The sequence below is a fragment of the Mytilus galloprovincialis genome, chromosome 13, assembly GCF_965363235.1.
Source record: "Mytilus galloprovincialis chromosome 13, xbMytGall1.hap1.1, whole genome shotgun sequence".
Taxonomy (NCBI): Eukaryota; Metazoa; Mollusca; class Bivalvia; order Mytilida; family Mytilidae; genus Mytilus; species Mytilus galloprovincialis.
The window spans coordinates 67515748-67531629 of record NC_134850.1 but is presented as its reverse complement, the minus strand read 5'-3'; the positions used below and the strand labels follow the sequence as shown (position 1 = coordinate 67531629).

The 15882-nt window shown below is 32.3% G+C and overlaps 1 long non-coding RNA gene across 2 annotated transcripts; it reads left to right on the top strand.

The window, feature by feature from the left end:
- Positions 1-769: 769 nt before the first annotated feature.
- LOC143057247 (uncharacterized) lies at positions 770-15880 on the top strand. Of its 2 annotated transcripts, none has more exons than XR_012972683.1 (4): positions 770-979; positions 5261-5386; positions 6405-6482; positions 15753-15880. It is a non-coding gene; the product is annotated as an uncharacterized LOC143057247 (long non-coding RNA). The 2 variants fall into 2 exon arrangements; XR_012972682.1 differs by having other exon boundaries at positions 773-909.
- Positions 15881-15882: the final 2 nt, after the last annotated feature.

Below are 15882 nucleotides of genomic sequence, written 5' to 3'. Positions count from 1 at the left end.
CATGACTGGAGCCCCCCTTAGGTCAGTCAACGGGCCCCCTTATGAAAAGTTCTGGATCCGCCACTGTAATCCTCCCTGTATATATGTCCGGTAACTAGCCTAACAATTTTTAACGCAACTAAGAATGCATACTACAAGCTATGTGACCTACCGAATTAGACTATTTACTGGATTTGTTATCTCATACGCAACACGACGGGTGCCAAATGTGGAGCAGGATCTGCTTACCCTTCCGGAGCACCTGAGATCACCCCTAGTTTTTGGTGGGGTTCGTGTTGTTTTTTCTTTAGTTTTCTATGTTGTGTCATGTATACTTTTGTTTGTCTGTTAGTATTTTTCATTTTTAGCCATGGCGTTGTCAGTTTGTTTTAGATTTATGAGTTTGACTGTCCCTTTGGTATCTTTCGTCCCTCTTCTATACGTCCTCAATCCTCAATCTTATGGCCTGTTGGCACGAATTGTCCCAATGTGCAGTTTTCCTCTCTGGTGCGTTTTCCTCGACGTTTTTTCTCAAGTTCTCTGTGCTTTAAATTTGGATTGCGCTGGTTAAGATTGGGATTGAGGAACAGCAGTATTAAATCTGCCCGTTCTGTGCAACTAGAAAGTGATCCTGTATATATTAGTGGAGGATATCATTATTCAATATATAGTGTACATATTATATTCCTACATTCATGGTGGTGGGTTTTGTTCTACACGCCGTAACGGTGTGGTTGTCCTACAAAGGATGTGAAAATTTGGAAGAAGAAGAAGTTTACCTTATCTCCCTTTAGAACTATTTATAGATGGCGCTGTATACAACATGGATGCTGTAACATTATCAATTTATGTTTTATGTTTACATCTTCATGGCACACATTTAGTAAAGTTGTTTGATTGCCAGGGGGATGTTACATCACATTTCAAAAGGTTAGGACTGAAATGTGGACAGAGACGAGATTTTACAGCCGAAATTCTGTCGGAAGGCAATTTATAATGGGTACAACTTCAAGTCAAATCGGCACCTGGTCAAATCGGCACCTTGTTAAATCGGAACTAGTCAAATCACTTATTTAAAGTCAATTCGGCATCCTATAAAATTTGATAAAATAAATATAAATAATTCTAAAAATGTATAAATTCATGATCTATTATGGGGGTTGGATTTTAGCTAGTCCAAATAATTATGACGTCTGGCAAGGCTATTTTAATTTTTTTCTAGGACGCCTTCCTACGACGTCATAACGCCGAAGCCATTTTTTACATCTGGAGTTTGAGAGCAAATTTTGGGGGGAACTTTGACACCTAATTTTAGGAAGTCGTCCCAGAAAAAAAATAAACTAGCCTTGCCAGACGTCATAATTATTTGGACTAGATTTTAGCATGCATTAAAACGCATCAAGCAGCTAGAATGCAAAAGTTTATTATCTAAAGTTTTCCCAACATTCTATGACTGACGTTTTGATAATTTTTCTTTTCAGGTAATTAATAACATAGTTACTTCAAAAACTTCATAAGAAACAACGAAGCCCTGCAATAATTAATGAAATAATATTAACTACTTCCTGTAGGTCGTGACGTTTTCGCCTGGTTTTTGCATGCTGGGATTTAAAATACAATCATTAAAAGTCTTGGCTTTTAATCATATTTTAACGTAATTGTAAGCTCACCAATGACTTATGCTATATCTAATAACCATCTGATAATAAGAAGATAAAACACACAGACGTGCAATTGTACACATTCATGAGATAAATTTTCTATGTAAAACGTATATATTTGAATTATTTTTGTAGACAACACAAAAAGTTATAAATTTATTTTTAATTAATGCATTTTCGGACTAATTAAGTGAATAAATTAACGTACAATAATCTGTTAAGACAATATGTTGGTGTACTCTTATTGATTGACCTTTTACTACCTCTGCTATGACTGTGTGTGTATTCACGGTTCTGTGGCAATACTCGTAGATGGCTTGTTGAAAGGTAAATTGTTATTTGCACTTCAGTATTTAACCACGCCTCTAGGGCACACCTTGCCAGGTGTGACTGTCTTTTCGGATCAGTGGATTATAAAACAAGGGAGCATTTAATACACACATTTAAAGTACATACTCAAGTTGGTGACGAATAAAAATAGATCGCCGTGGAAACCTAATTCATGTGTCAGAATGAAATGATATACACCGCTTGTCCTTGATTTATGTCTCATAAAAAAGGGGAACTTAGAAATTAGAAATAGCTTAACCAAAGCATTTTGATTGTCTTAATTAGGCAAAAAAATGTACGAGTTAGACTTTTGAAAGCCATGTATTAATTAATATCTGAAACTATCTGAAGATAACTCTACCGAAGCGGAATATAATATGTACGAATACTTTTGTTTTCACATCTTTTCACATTTATGATTAATTATTGTTATCTATTGTTCATTTAATTACTTAATTAGTACCTATATGTCTACTGCTTGGCATTAAATCTCTGTGTGGAAGGAAGGGATTATTACATATAGATTATATTATTTGGATGAGGATTTGAGCTAGCCTATAAAAACACATTAATTAGTTAACATACATTCAAGACCAAAGGATATTAACTTTGATGATTCAATTAACTTTTACTTAAAAACAACAGACAACGAATTTAATGTCATCTTTCCCTATTTTTGAATGTAATTATAAGTCTGTTCAACTGGCAAGAATACCCCTAAAGCGAACAAGCAGTTTATTCTTTAAGTTGCTGTCATTGAATATCAAGAAAGAAAATAAATCCCGAAATTGATTTGAAACTGTACGTAATACTTAATAGTTTTCCTAGAAAATATTCACATCCCTTGGGGATTATCAGTGTACCTCCAGTTGCATATATATATTACATGAATGTCGGAACAATTGTGATGATGACGAATTTCTTCCTTTATTCGAGAACAATCTATTTGATATATAAATCTGTGATTTTACTATGTTCATAACTTTGATGAACCAAAGCAAGTTATATATCGACCTGTATTTAAATCAAATTGGTTCTCTTCTTCTTCTTCTTCTTTTGGTATACAAAAGTCTATCAAATTCGTTGATTACATACCGTTGGCATACGTTGACTAGTCTATTTACAAAACTTTTACCCAAATTTACACAAAATGTATGTTCCTTTCTTATGTTCAATGTATACATGTATATATTTTAAATTACGCTATAGTTCCGTAACTTTCTATCCAGGCGTATAAACGAATCGACAACAAGTGCGTACATTTTTTAAATCAATATCTGGTATGTTCCAATCTGTCCTTTACTATTGACAACGAGTATATATTACATTTTTCCAAATAAACCCTTGGAAAAAATATGTAAATAGATTTCTACTTTCTTCAAATCTTTGTGGTTTATAGACATATCATGATTTTTTTATCGGTGAAGATGACAAAATAGCGGAATGCAGACAATTGATACTCAAAATTTAAAATCAATGGTGATCTCTTATCTAGCGGAATAAAACTTTAATATCTATAAATTTGAGCATTTTTATACAGAATGGACATAATATCAATTTTTGATTTTTTTGCGAAGTTTCCCTTTAAACCAACAATCCTGCAAAATGTTCAACTGGTTAAAAAATGTATAAAAAATATCCATTACCTCTTATACATAATTAAAAATACACATTTAGTTTATATGAGAGAAAAAAATATTTACATCAACCCCCAAAAAATGTGAATAAAATTAAGTGAATATCTCTAGACAACCTCTTCCTTAATTAACTCTTCTTGCGTAAATACTGAAAAATTTCTGGACAACCCATTCCTTATTATACCCCCGCTTTAAAAAAGGAGGGGTATACTGTTTTACCTCTGTCTGTCCTTCCGTCAGTCCCATGAATATTTTCGTCGCATTTATTGAAATCTACGTTTTGTATTACGAAAATCTTAGATTGAAACCATTTTTCTCTTAAAAAAAGGTTTGTTGGTTTATTTTTACAACTTTCCAAAATATACTTTCTGTCTCTTCCGGTACTACTTTTCTATTGAGAGCGAACAATTTGATTTTGAGCTTAATACATTTTATGCTTCTTCATAAAGTGATCATAATTGGCTTTAGTTTACGTTTAATCCATTTAATCCATTAAAAGCGTCATTCATTCCCAATCTCTTGTTTATTGTTGGACTCATTTTTGTTAAAAAAAAATTTGGCTGCCATTGCACACTACGGTTCGGAACCGGACCAGATATGACAAAAATCCGCATTTTCACGATAGAGAACTACGCATAAAAAGACTATTTTTCTGAAAACTTTGTCAAAAATATATATATCATTTTGATGTAAAGATTAGAAACAACTGGAACTAAATCATTGGCCCAATTGGGTACCTTGAAACAATGAATTTCATAGACATGATGAAGAAAAAAGTTTTTAAATTGAGATTTTTTTGCTATTTATAACACTTTCTTTACTCTTTTGATATAAAAAAAAGGTTCCTTTTTTGTACTAGATATTTATATGTTTATCATTGTATATATATACAAGTTGCACTATGATAAATCATTCATTCATTTTACTTTCATCATGTTCATGACTTATAGTAACTGAAACCACATATATATATTTTTATTTGGCACAAGAGGCAAAAAATAATTCTGTAACTATAAATGAATAAATAAAACAAACTGAAACAACTGTATTCATGGTATTAGTGATTAGTCTAATTGTATTCTCAGTAATGAATTGAACAATATAAACATATACATGTATAACATAAAGGAAATCAATGGAAATAGAGCAACGCTGAGACGCGACAAATGACACAGTTAATTTTTTTTTACGCCAAATGGGATGCTATCTTCTGGGGATAACACTGCACTTGTAAGAAAGGGACTTCAGGATCAGCCTTTCTGAGATCCATAAATAATTGTACTACAAATGTAGCTATTTCTTCATAATATAATAGTGAAAAAAAAACTATTATTAATGTTGTTTTAATCATAAATATGAATCCAGCTGTTCACAATCTTTTTACCGATTTACTCCTATCACAATTTTATAGTATTGAACACAATCATGACAATATACATGTATGCACATAGACATACATGTTCATGTATGTAGTATATATGCACATGGGTAAAACATTTTTTGATGAACTGAACATGATAGATATATTTTTTTTTAATTTCTACTTCAGGTGGAAAATATTAGCTGCAGTTTATCATTGTTTATTATGATTTTCAAATGTTTGCATAACATGGACAGCTTATGACATATGATTTTTTTCTTCAATTTGCACAGGATTATGTATAGTCTGCTACAACATATACAAGAGATGCAGTCAAAAGAATGCTACATGTATGACTGAGGAAGAGAATTTACCAGCTCAGCTACATTGTACAAGTACCACCGGAGCCATTAATAGATGTATGTACATGTACAAACAAAACTTTTAAAAAAAATGTTCTTAGTTCATGTAGCTATAAACATGTACATGTAATGTATACTTTATACATGTACATGTAGTTCATTATGATTGTCTAGTCCAGTACATGTAAGTCATGAAAAAAATCTAATATATCAAAAATGTAAAGTTCTTACATTTTTATGGTCTACTACCTACGATAGTAGAGGGGCATAATGTTTTCTGGTCTGTGCGTCTGTCCTTCCGACCATCTGTCCTTCCGTCTGTCTGTCTGTTCGTTCAGGTTAAAGTTTTTGGTCAAGGTAGTTTTTGATGAAGTTGAAGTCCAATCAACTTCAAACTTAGTACACATGTTCCCTATGATATGATCTTTCTAATTTAATTGCCAAATTAGAGTTTTGACCCCAATTTCATGGTCTACTGAACATAGAAAATGATAATGCGAGTGGGGCATCCGTGTACTATGGACACATTCTTGTTAATACTTTGCATGCTTTGATTAAATATTCATGTTTTAATTTGTCAATGATCTGGAAATGATCAAAAATTTAAAAAAAAAAGTAACCTTGATTGGCATAAATGAAAACTTGGCCGAAAAGGACTTAAAATGAAATTGAAAAAAAAATAATATGTAATGATCTGCCAAAAAAAGCATGAAAAGGACTTCAAATGATTTTTGAATTTTTTTTTTATGTAATGATCTGTAAATAGAACTGTGTTAACTCTAAAAGTAGGAGCTATATTGTGTCACTCCATTTGTCCTTGGCCAGTTGGTCCTAAAAAATTCAGTGACTCAATTTCAGTCACATGTTTCTCTGAAACTACTTCTTATACTGTCTATTTTATGTATGAGCTTCACAGTGATAACTTGTAATATTTGAGCACTTTTCAGATCTATCAAACACCTACACAATGTACATGTACTGCCTGTTAGCAGAAAATTGGAACTACAAGGGGGATAATTGGTATTTGTAATATTACATTGCATGCCTTCTTGTTAAAATTTCATAATTTTTGCAGGAAAATCAATTTGATCCAGAGAGTCATTACAATACTAGGAAAAGAAAATATGTTTATGCATCTCAAACCAGTGATAAGGTAATTATGGACAATGATGGATAATAACTTCAACTGCTTTGTGAGCTCTTGTTGGATGAGTAGCAGCTGGCATTTTTACATCTGCTGTTCTTCAAATTACATCTTTCAATCTTCTCCTCTCAAACTGAATAGCCAATAAGAAGTACATATATATTGAAGTACAAGTAATTCATGATAAAAAAAATTTTTAAAACTTTATCCTCTGAATTTCTGAGCCAATCAGGACAACACTTGTGAAATGGTCCATAGATGATCCTCTTTGAAAACTAATGTACATGAGGTGACCATTTGGATTCCTGTAATGTATTTGAATTTTGAAAATTTGGCCTTACTTTTAAATTGGTCCACATTGAGCATGTTGAGGTCCAAAGGATCCCAAATTAATCTGTGTGATTACACCACAAACTAATTATTCTGGTACTACGATATGCTTATACTAACTGCATTAAGATTTTTTATTTTTGAACCAATTTAAATTAATCCATATTAAAGTCCAAAAAGTCCAATATTATAAAAAAAAGAAGATGTGGTATGATTGCCAATGAGACAACTCTCCACAAGCAATGACGACAAAGAAATTAATAATAATTGCCTTTAGATTAGTTCACATTTAGATCCAAAGGGTCCAAAATTAAACTTTGTTTGATTTTAATAAGAAGAAAAAATGAAATTTGTATCCATATTTTAGTGTTTGTGTCCAGTTTTCAAATTTTCTTAAATTTCAGAGACCAATTAAATTTCGTTCGATTTCAATAAAAATTAATCATATTGGCTATATTTAGATTTTGATTTTGAGCCTTTGTATCAAATTGGTCCAAATTTATGTTCAAATTAAGCTTTGTTTGATTTTATCAAAAATTTAATTCTTGGGGTTTCTGATATGCTGAATCTAACCATGTGTATTTAGATTTAGAATATTGGGTAATACAGAAGGTAATGTAATGTCATACATGTCATATATTAAGTTCTTTGATCAAATTCTTTAAGTCAGGAACTTTTGATGTGTCAAATATTTAATCACAATCCAATTTTAATATAACTTTATATAATTTAAATTTTTATAAAATTATTGTTGATTAGAAATTTAGGATAGATACAGTAAGTCTCACAGCCATCCAATATCATGAATATGATGACAATTAGCATGTTCATGTAGCCTAAGATAATACCTTAATATTGGTTTATTTGAGAAATTTAAAACATAGAGTTTTATATACCTTCAATACTTGCAAACATCATGAACATTATAGGATTAAACACATTTTTCTAGAGGTTATTGCTGTAATGGCTGTGTAAACCGGGGCGATTAACTCACAAACTAAATATTCAGATTTGTATATATACGTCAAGTTTGTGAGCAGGGTTTCCCCTGGGTCAATCATTAATTTTGCCACCTCTTTCGCCAGAACAATATATTTTTCACCACTTTATTATTTTATTCGCCAAGTATCATAAATATACTGTTTGTTTGAAATTTCCCTTCTTTCTATCTTCCCCCCCTCCCCCAACCAAAATGAGTTTGCCCTATTGTTGTCTATGATTATTCTCAAACTCATCTTATAGTTTACATTGTAAATTGTAATGAAGAAACACTAAACACTACTTTTTATACGATGGCAAAAATTGAAAATTTTTTGGTCGTTTATTGGTATCACGTTGGGGTCAGCGTCGTTGTCGTCGTCCGAATACTTTTGGTTTTCGCACTAAAACTTTAGTTTAAGTAAATAGAAATCTTTGAAATTCAAACACAAGGTTTATGACCATAAAAGGAAGGTGGGATTGATTTTGAAAGTTTTGGTCCCATCAGTTTAGGAATTAGGGGCCAAAAAGGGCCCAAATAAGCATTTTCTAGGTTTTCGCACTATAACTTTAGTTTAAGTGAATAGAAATCAATGATATTTTGACACAAAGTCTATAACCACAAAAGGAAGGTTGGGATTGATTTTGGGTGTTTTGGTTCCAACTGTAAGGAATTAGGGTAAAAAAAGGGGCCCAAATAAGCATTATTCTTGGTTTTTGCACAATAACTTTAGTATAAGTAAATAGAAATCATTGAAATTTAAACACACGGTTTATCAACACAAAAGGAAGGTTGGGATTGATTTTGGGAGTTGAGATCCCAACAGTTTAGGAATTAGGGGCCAAAAAGGGGCCCAAATAAGCATTTTTCTTGGTTTTCGTACCATAACTTTAGTATAAGTTAATAGAAATTTATGAAATTTAAACACAAGGTTTATGACCATGAAAGGAAGGTTGGGATTGAGTTTTGGTCCCAACAGTTCAGGAATAAGGGGTCCAAAGGGTCCAAAATTAAACTTTGTTTGATCGTATGACATTGTGTTTTGCCTAAATTGCCATGACGTAAATTCACCAAATCATTCATGAAATTTCCCGGAATTGTGTATGAATCTTAATTTTATACAGTTATACATTTTTAAATAAAATTGAGAATGGAAATGGGATATGTGTCAAAGAGACCACAACAAGTAAAAACAACAGCAGAAGGTCACCAACAGGTCTTCAATGTAGCGAGAAATTCCCGCACCCGGAGGCGTCGTTCAGAGTGCCCCTAAACAAATATATACTAGTGCAGTGATAATGAACGCCATACTAATTTCCAAATTGTACACAAGAAACTAAAATTAAAATAATACAAGACTAACAAAGGCCAGAGGCTCCTGACTTGGGACAGGCGCAAAAATGCAGGCGTTTTTGCGCCTGTCCCAAGTCAGGAGCCTCTGGCTTTTGTTAGTCTTGTATTATTTTAATTTTCTCAACCCACCCCCTATACCTCTAGCCAATATAGAAAAGTAAATGCATAACAATACACACATTAAAATTCAGTTCAAGAGAAGTCTGAGTCTGATGTCAGAAGAAAAACCAAAGAAAATTAAAACAATTGAAAGTCTTTCCACAACAAAGAAATTTTGATAAGAAGATAGTTTCTTCATACTGATGCAATTAATAATGGTTTAATTATATTTTTGAGAGATATAAGGGAGATAATATGCTACTTCCGGTGAAATGAATGTCACTTCCGGTCTCATATGAGAGCTTTTTTCACACTGATTCCAAAAATATATAGTTTCTATATACTATTGTATGTAGAATGGGAGATAATTAGCCACTTCCGGTTTGTTGGAAGTCATTTTTAGTCGTCAGTAATCAGTTTATGTATCTATATGACAAAATATATGGATTCTGAGTACTTTTATATGTAAAAATTGCAAAAAAAGCTACTTCCGGTTTTCCCAAGGTCACTTCCGGTAGTCATTTTTCAAGGTCATTTGTCATTTAACCTTTTGTACAAGGTCAAATGCCTTTATAATGAACTTAGTTGAAGTTATAATGAAATAACGTCATATCAAGACATTTCAGGGGCACCAACTCCTATAAGATGCCATTCAATTGTATAAGTCTAAATGTAGCATATCTTCATTACAATAAAGCAGACATATTGCACTTGTTCTTTTATATGTATATTTCAAAGTGTCAGAGAAAATGCAAAAACAAGCAAAAGTCACAAATGAGAACTTGACCTTGACCTTTGACCTTGACCTCAATTTCTAAGTTAGTACCTAGGGGACTCATATAAAAACATTCCGTACGGTTAATGGTTTATAAGTTAAAAATACATTCCGACAAATTTATTTTGTAAAGGTAGATAACTCCTATAAAATTTCATCAAATTGCTTTGATCCAAATTAGCCAAATATTCCTAAGGATGTAACGAACAATTAAGAAAAAGAATTTTGTAGATATCTTTTTTTGTTACGAAGGAGATGCACACAAATGATAAACAGTGAATAGGGAGATAACTCTTACAAAGAAAATTGTTCGTCTTAGCAGGGTGAGATTTAAAGCCGTATAAACTATACGATACAATATACAAAATATCTAAGCAACATATTGTGAAACAAAAATTTTAGAATGTGGCGGAAAAAAAAAAAATAATAATAATCAGAACAAATACAATTAAAAACCAATTGTTCAGAGAACAATTGAAAGTCTTTCCACACCAAAGAAATTTTGATAAGAAGATAGTTTCTTCATACTGATGAGATAAATAATGGTTTAATTATGTTTTTGAGTGATAAAAGGGAGATAATATGCTACTTCCGGTGAAATAAATGTCACTTCCGGTCTCATATGATAGCTTATTTCACACTGATTCCAAAAATATATAGTTTCTATATACTATTGTATGTAGAAGGGGAAATAATTGGCCACTTCCGGTTTGTTGGAAGTCATGTTTAGTCTCCAGTTATCAGTTTATGTATCTATATGACAAAATATATTGATTCTGGGTACTTTGAGATGAAAAAATTGCAAAAAAGGCTACTTCTGGTTTTCTCAAGGTCACTTCCAGTAGTCATTTTTCAAGGTCATTTGTCACCTAATCTTTTGTACAAGGTCAAATGCCTTTATAATGAACTTAGTTGAAGTCATAATCAAATAACCTCATATCAAGACATTTGAGGGGCAACAACTCCTATAAGATGCCATTAAATTGTATAAGACTAAATGTAGCATATCTTCATTACAATAAAGCTTACATTTTGCACTTGTTCTTTAGTATGTATCTTTCAAAGTGTCGGAGAAAATGCAAAAACAAGCAAAAGTCACAATTGAGAACTTGACCCTTGACCTTGACCTCATTTTCTAAGTTAGGACCTAGGGGACTCAAATAAAAACATTCCAGGGTTATACGGTTAACTGTTTATGAGTTAAATGAACATACCGACAAATTTATTTTGTTAAGGGAGATAACTCCATAAAGATTTCATCGAATTGCTTCGATCCAAATAAGCCAAAAATTGCTGAGGATGTAACGAACAATTTGTAAAAAGAATTTTGTCGATATCTTTTTTTGTTACGAAGGAGATGCACACAGATGAAAAACAGTGAATAGGGAGATAACTTTTACAAAGAAAATGGTTCGGCTTAGCAGGGTGACAGTGTTCTCCCCAGGCCGTTTTAGCGTCGCGGTACCACGACGCTATATTTTTTCACCGTGATGCTATAATAATTCCCGCGACGCTATAATTATTTTGAAGATGCTATTTTACTTGTCCTCAATTTTGAACTTTCATCTATTATCGATTATAATCATAAAAATTAAATCACATCTATTATCGATTATAATCATAAAAATTAAATCACCTTTAATTGTAATCCCTTTAAGTCGGACACTAAAGGCAATTAAGAGATTGAATAGCCAGGTGTTAATTGCCCTCAGGGTGATAACTGTTTGGATGCGAATATCCCAAGCTGACACTTGCCACGTGTCTGCAATCACCAATTTCGACATGGAAAAATTCAATTACAAAAACAATTCGAAATCTATGTTTTGTATTACGAAATTTCAAAGATTAAAACGATTTTTTTATTTTTTAAAAGGTCGTTTATTTGTGCAACTCGAGTCTCCAAAAAATACTTTCTTTCTCTTCCGGTAATACGAGAGCGAGAATTTTGGTTTTGAGCTAAAATAAGTTTGATACTTCTTTAAAAAGTGATCCTAATTGGCTTAAGTTTATGTTTAATTCATTTTATGCATTAAAAGCATCTTATTCATTCACAATCTCTTGTCAAACAATGTTTATTCTCGGACTCATTTTCGTAAATTTTTCTACGGCCGCCATTGCACATTTTTGTGTTAACTATGGATCGGAACCGGACCAGATATGACAAAAATCCGCATTTTCACGATAATGACAATAGACGGACGGTAGACAGAAAAAATATACCTAGAGAAAACTACGCATTAATAGACTATTTGTTAGATAACTTTGTTAAAAATACGTATCATTTTGATGTAAAGATAAGAAATAACAGGGACTAATTCATTCAGTGCCATGAAACAAGTTTTTAAATTGATATTTTTTTTGCTACTTTTACTACTAGTACTTTATCTTTACTTAATATAATATAAAAAAATAGTTAATTTTTTGTACTAGATATTTAGTTTTGTATATATACAGGTTGCACTTTAATGAACCATTCATTCATTTGACTTATTGTTGGGTAACTGAAAGCACATATCTATTTTTATTTGGCACACTAGGAAAAAAATTAATTCTGTAACTATAAATGAATAAAGAAAAGTTTTTGGTCAAGGTAGTTTTTGATGAAGTTGAAGTCCAATCAACTTGAAACTTAGTACACATATTAACTATGATATGATCTTTCCAATTTTAATGCCAAATTAAAGTATTGACCCCAATTTCACTGTCCAGTGAACATGTAAAATGATAGTGCGAGTGGGGCATCTGTGTACTATATATGGACACATTCTTGTTTTTTTCTGTTATATGTGCATTAAATAGAAAAAATCTACTGTTATGTTTATTTGTTTTTCAATCTCAATTTGATGAAAATCCTGGGATCCTTTTATGCATGTGTATTGCGCATGAATAGATCACTGAAGTTTATGAAAGTGGTTTCAGAAACATGAAATCAGGAGCCTGTAATTCAGTGGTTTTACGTTTGTTTATGTGTTACATATTTGTTGTTCGTTCATTTTTAACCGGATTTTTGTGACAAAAATGTCGGTTATTGATTTGGGGATGTACAGCTGGCAACCGGTCGGGCGGGCGGCCGGGCAGCAACTAAATATTGTCCGTGCATTTACTCATGAACCGTTCAACCAAAGCTTTTCAAATTTTAATATGTTGTTACAGACAACAAAATGAAGGTCAAGTCCAATAATGATGATTTTGACTTTAACGTTCAGGAGTTATGGTTATTGAAAGATTGAAAAATGGCTTTTCCAGTCGTGTCCGTACATTTACGCATGAACTTATCAACCAAAGCTTCCCAAATTTTAATATGTTGTTACTGATGACAAAATAGAGGTCAAGTTTAATTATGACGATTTTGACTTTTACCGTTCAGGAGTTATGGTTCTTGAAAGATTGAAAAATGGCTTTTCCAGTCGTGTCCGTGCATTTACCCATGAACTGTTCAACCAAAGCTTTTCAAATTTTAATATGTTGTTACTGATGACAAAATGGAGGTCAAATAATGACGATTTTGACTTTTGCCGTTCAGGAGTTATGGTTCTTGAAAGACTGAAAAATGGCATTTCCAGTTGTGTCCGTGCATTTACACATGAACTGTTCAACCAAAGCTTCTCAAATTTTAATATGTTGTTACTGATGACAAAATGGAGGTCAAATTTGATATTGACGATTTTCATTTTCACCGTTCATCAGTTATGGTTCTTGTGATATTGGCAGGATACAAATAAATGTTAATAAATTTGGTTTGCTGTTGTTGTGACAGCCTCTTGTTTTACATAAATAGACCGTTAGTTTTCTCGTTTGAATTGTTTTACATTGTCTTATCAGGGCCTATTATAGCTGACTATGGGGTATGGGCTTTGATCATTGTTGAAGGCCGTACAGTGACCTATAGTTGTTAATGTCTGTGTCATTTTGGTCTTTTGTGGATAGTTGTCTCATTGGCAATCATACCACATCTTCTTTTTTATATTTATTGGAGTGTAAACCAAGGGGGAATAATGAAATTGACCAATCCTGTTCAAGTATTTATTGATATATGCAAATCATATTATTATAAGAATTATTAATGTATCATTTTCTCGTTTGAATTGTTTTACATTGTCTTATCAGGGCCTATTATAGCTGACTATGGGGTATGGGCTTTGATCATTGTTGAAGGCCGTACAGTGACCTATAGTTGTTAATGTCTGTGTCATTTTGGTCTTTTGTGGATAGTTGTCTCATTGGCAATCATACCACATCTTCTTTTTTATATTTATTGAAGTGTAAACCAAGGGGGAATAATGAAATTGACCAATCCCGTTCAAGTATTTATTGACTAGAACACACCCGCGAGATCGCGGGCATTCAGAGCGTAGTTTAAAGTATGTAAAGTGTTGTTGGAAAATTTTTGTAAAATATTGAATAACTGGAGAATTTCAGCAAAAGTATCATAAAGTCATAGGTTATTGGGGTCAGGAAAATGCTTTTTTTTTTTTTATCCCTCCTCCTTTATTTCCAATATTCCCATTTTTTGGTTTTCTATCAATTTCAATATGAACATACATTTAGTATGTTATGAACATTCAAGTAAGGAGCCTGTAATTCAGTGGTTGTTTGTTTATGTGTTACATATTTGTTTTTCGTTCTTTTTTTGTACATAAATAAGGCCGCTAGTTTTCTGGTTTGAATTGTTTTACATTGTCAGCTCGGGGCCTTTTAAAGCTGAGTATGCGGTATGGGTTGTTGAAGGTCGTACGGTAACCTATAATTGTTAATATCTGTGTCATATTGGTCTCTTGTGGAGAGTTGTCTCAACATGGCAATCATACCACATCTTCTTTTTTTGTAATCAATGAATTTTGTAAAAGATTTAATGACTGGAGAATTTCAGAAAAGGTATCAAAAGTTCACATGAATATTTTTTGCGCTTATCTGTATATTATGAACATTCATTAGGGAGCTACCATTTGATTTTTATGGGGGGGGCTAGGATGAAATTTGAAAAAAATAGGCAGGACAGGAGTTTTGAGTAAAAAAAAAAGGCAGGATGAGACACTTGCAAAAAAAAAAAGTCAGGACGACAATTTAGGTAAAAAAAAGTCAGGATAAACTAAAAAAAAAATGCAGGACCGAACAGAGTGAAAAATAAAAAGGCAGGACAGAGATTACAGCTAAAAAAAAATGCAGGGCAAAATTTTTCATCCTAGCCCCCCCCATAAAAATCAAATGGTAGCTCCCTTACTATATAAATATAGTGTATTTACTTTCAATTCTAAGTTTACTAATCGATCCATAGTGGTCATTGATATAGTATACAGACCCTCTATATTAAATAAACTCTGTGACTGCCGTGGATAGTAAACTTGAAAATGATAGCAGATAGAATTCTGAAAATACACTTTATTCTTTGCATATGTATGTTCAAAGTATACAGAAAAAAGTATACAGAAAAACGCAAACCGGAAGTCTAATCTGACTTAAAATTTCGTCCAATGACGGGACAATATCCGGATGCCTTTTTTCTCGTTTTTCTCCAAAAATAACTCAATCTGAATAATCATATGAATGGATGACAAATGGCACTATGCACTGTACCTATAGGACACAGAGGCGTGTTGATCAAATAATTGTGGAAAGAAGAGAAGCGACACCCAAAATGAGGTCTTCTCGTTTAATAGTATAGATATATGCAAATCATATTATTATAAGAATTATTAATGTATCATGTTCATAGATATCTGTTAATTGTATTCTTTTATTTCAGGGATCTATTACAGATTCACAGATATCAAATTGGAGTCAGACGTCAGAATTTTTGTGGCACAGGGAAGTACATGTACTGATCATCAACTTGGTAATGTTAATAACTGTTTGACACTGATCTCAAATAATGA